Raw genomic sequence first — 3,837 nt, 5'->3', positions numbered from 1 at the left:
CTTTTAAAAGTTGAAGGTGTTCTCGCCTATGTTGAAGGGCCTTGCGTAAAGGTGCCAGGTTAGGTAAAGCAGGGAGAGAAAAAACATCCAGATCTGGAGGGGCAGTGGGCCCTTGAAAGGCCTGGTCACAAAAGGAAGGGATTTTCAGTAAATTGACCAGCAGGCATATCTAATACAACCGATGGGCAGCCGCGGGGGTCGAGAGGCATGTTGGAGAACCTCCTCTCTCATTTTTACAAGTTTTAAAATTCCACTATCAAATAGAGAACATTTCAAAACTTCATTAATCAAATTCCAATAGGAAAAGGCTGTAGTTGGAACCTTTTCTGAACCAAAGATTTCATAATACTCTTTTAAACAATCTACTCTTTGCCATCTTTTTGCATCTATGATTCCTACAAGTCCTCTATGAATGAGAAAAATAATTCTAAATCCTTTTTCTTAACACGAGTTCCCGTGTCTTGAAGGCCTCCTTGAGGTCTGACAGAAATAGATCATGTGACTACATTGCTTGTCCCATCGTGGGTCAGTCACCATGCGCCGTCCCCACTCTCCTCCTGGATCTGTCTCTTGGCGAGGTCTGTCGAGGCGATCTTGGACTGTACTTGGCCAAGTTTTCCTGGAGGACGGCATTCCTTCCTTAGTCAGAGGCTCGTGCCCCAAGTTGGGCGCCAGTTGTCCCGACCCGCAGGACTTCAACGAGGGCAGTGAACCTAAGCGAGAAGGAATGAAGGGACAAGAGACACAAAGAAGGACAGCAAGACAAGGATTCTGATCAAGGTGCCAATTTTTATTTTTCACACAAGGGTATTTATATGCTTGGACTTAGGGCATGGTGAAAAGGTGGTCATTAGTAGACTTAGGGCGGGGTGAAAAGGTGGTCCTTAGTAGCTGCAGGGTGTTTACTTTAGGGCATGGTGAAAAGTTGGGATTCTGTAAACTCAGCCTCAAGATGTTCCAGTGAGATAGTTAAGCCTATTATGTTGAGAGACTTCACTTTTGGCTCCCAACAACAAAAATACTTGTAGGTGGAAGTGACACTGTGGCTCAAGTGGTAGAGTGCTAGCCTTAAGCTGAAGAGCTGAGGGATAGCGCCCAGGCCCAGAGTTAAAGCCCCATGACCGAGAAAAAAAAACATGTAGAGAAGAGAGAGAGACAGAGAGACAGAGACAGAGAGAGAGAGAGAGAAAATAAACACAAGGTATGCACATAATTCAGGACATGTCCAAGGGAGCAACTTCCTCCAACTAGGTTCCCAATTGTCATCTTGTCATTTTTCTCCATCACTCACTAGTTCATTCAGATCAGAAACCATGAGTACAATGATCCATTAAGGAAACCGAAGCCCCAGTGGCGGGACCCCAAACTCCTGCTTCTGATCACTGCCTGCACACAGGACCACATTCTTGAGTGCTGATGCAACACTGCACCTCTAAACTATAACAACATTTGTGAGCTGTTTTCTTTCTGTAGCATCGCTCACCTCCTATAGTAAATTTGTCAGAGAATTCTTATCACTAGATAACTGAAAGACAGCCCATGAGATCCTGGGTAGTTACACAGCAGAGGGAAGCTCAGTAACTGATAGCTTGAATTTCAGTTGCTTTGGTAGAGGCAAGAAGAAATATCCAGGAGATCTGAAATGTGCAGGGAGCCTCAACTCCTAAATGTTGGAACAGTACAAGCCTTTCCACAGGCCATGACTGTGCACAGCCTCAAGAGCTCTCTGGGCTTGCAGCTATTGGACAGGAAGACAGAGGCCTCCATGGACATGTCACATAGCATCACGGTGGGGGCTGCTGGGTGGGGACACAGAAGCTCCTCCTCTGCTGCATTCTGCAGGACAGAGAGCTGGGAGCACCTCCTGCACTGCCTCACCATGGGCACCAGCCTGCCGTCCTGCGTGTCCCTGTGTCTCCTGGGGATGGGTGAGTCCTCACATCCCCACCATCTCCTTGTCACATCCCCTCCAAGATCATCTCCACTGTTTCCACCCAGATTCTTTGTCTTTCCCTCCACAGCACTCACAGAAGCTGGGGTCACTCAGTCTCCCAGATACAAGGTCACAGAGAAAAGCCAAGCTGTGTCTCTTTGGTGTGACCCAGTTTCTGGTCACAATGCCCTCTTCTAGTATAGACAGACCCCGGGACAGAGCCCAGAGAGGCTGCTTTATTTTCAGAACAAGGCTATGAGTGAGGACTCCCAGTTGCCCAAAGATCGGTTTTCTGCACAGAGGCCTGAAGGTGCAGACTCCACCCTGAAGATTCAGCCTGCACAGCTGGAGGACTCAGCGGTGTATCTCTGTGCCAGCAGCTTAGACACAGCCAGGCAGGGACCGTTTCCTGCTGTGCACAAAGCTCTGTGCTTCTCTGGCTCTGTGCAGCTCAGAGCTGCCCTGCACAGGGCCTGTGCTTTCCTCACCATCTGAGGAAGGAGGAGGAGGCCCATCTTCAGATGCCGGCTTCACTCATGTCAGGAGAGGGCAGGCATTGCTTCTTGAGACATGAGTGCTGCACACGTGAGAAAAGGCTATCTGAGGGACTGGAAGCAATCAAGAACCCCAAAGTGACAGTCCCTCAGGAGACACCTGGGTGTCCCAGAGCCCAGATGTACCTTGTTCATAAACCATGCACTCCCAAAACACACAGCCAACTCAGTACCATAGAGTTGGTTGATATGCTCAACTGTTTTGCTGTTTCTCTGTGGCTCCTGAGTGACTGAATGTGAGCCTTGCTGGCATCCTTGGCATTAGCTTCTTGGTCTAGCTTCCAAACTTTCCTTCCATGTGGATTCTCCTGCATTTTCTGCATTATTTCATAGATTTTCACCCTCTGTTCATATGGAAATAATTTAAAAATAATATTGTTGTGTTGATAATGATGATGATGATGATGGTCATTTATGTATTTTTGCCAGCAATTTCACAACTGCAGAGAAATGCACAGCCTAAACCGAAGTCTTGATTTAAACCAAATTCTGCTTTTACTAGAGCACTCTTAAGTTTTGCATTGGGACCCTCCCAGCTCTGCACTGTTTTAGGCTTGGGTCAGATGGTGGAGAGGGAACAGTGCAGTATTGAAAAGTCATTGACTGGGAATGTTCTGAAGGTGTTCTCTCTTTCCCCAGCCCATCCTGCATCTCTTCCCTCTTTATCTAGCCTACCTGCAGGCAAGATAGGTCTTGTCAATCACTGATCCTTATCTAATAAACTTGTCTGACACAACCAGTCATGGGATGGATCAACGTGACCATTAACCATGTCTTTAGCACCATTGTTACTTGGTTCTTTTCCCAACCTCTTATGTGACTTCTCACAGTTACTAAGTCCCTCATGGTATAATTTCTAGATCATCTTTAGTGTCTTTGTACATAAAAAATAAGATATTTAGGGAGGAGTTTGCCTTATTATTTTCACCTCTGAAAGCAGAATGGAGATCTGACAGCAGCAGGCCCGCAAATATCCACTGAATTACTACAACAAGGAATTCAGGATGGGAAAAAACCGGGGCTAAGCTTTCTGACATTACAATTATAGTCAAGATTCCATATCTGGATTGACTGTGAAAGCTTAATCTTAAAGACCGTGAGACGTCAGTGTTATACTGGAAGTTTATATAATTTAACATTTTTACAATAAACATTTGGCTGAGTGTCACTAACACTCATATACAAATCGAAGAGTGAGCCAGACAGAACAAAGTAACACTAAGAAAATTTGTAGCTATCAGTCTTTTACAAAAATGTAACATTGTGGGCTGGGAAGGTGGCTCAGTGGTAGAGCACTTGCCTTGCATGCATGAGGAACTGGGTTCGATTCCTCAGCACCACATATGCAAA

General features: G+C 46.0%; 1 gene segment (V, D, J or C); it reads left to right on the top strand.

Annotated features, from left to right (window-relative positions):
- Positions 1-1,741: 1,741 nt before the first annotated feature.
- Positions 1,742-3,837, top strand: part of LOC106001757 — a 4,693-nt gene continuing 2,597 nt past the window's right edge. The window contains exon 1 of the V gene segment in view: positions 1,742-1,928.

The sequence above is a fragment of the Dipodomys ordii genome, unplaced genomic scaffold, assembly GCF_000151885.1.
Source record: "Dipodomys ordii isolate 6190 unplaced genomic scaffold, Dord_2.0 Scaffold403, whole genome shotgun sequence".
Classification (NCBI taxonomy): Eukaryota; Metazoa; Chordata; class Mammalia; order Rodentia; family Heteromyidae; genus Dipodomys; species Dipodomys ordii.
The sequence above is the reverse complement of the archived record's forward strand: the minus strand, read 5'-3'. Positions and strand labels throughout refer to the sequence as shown.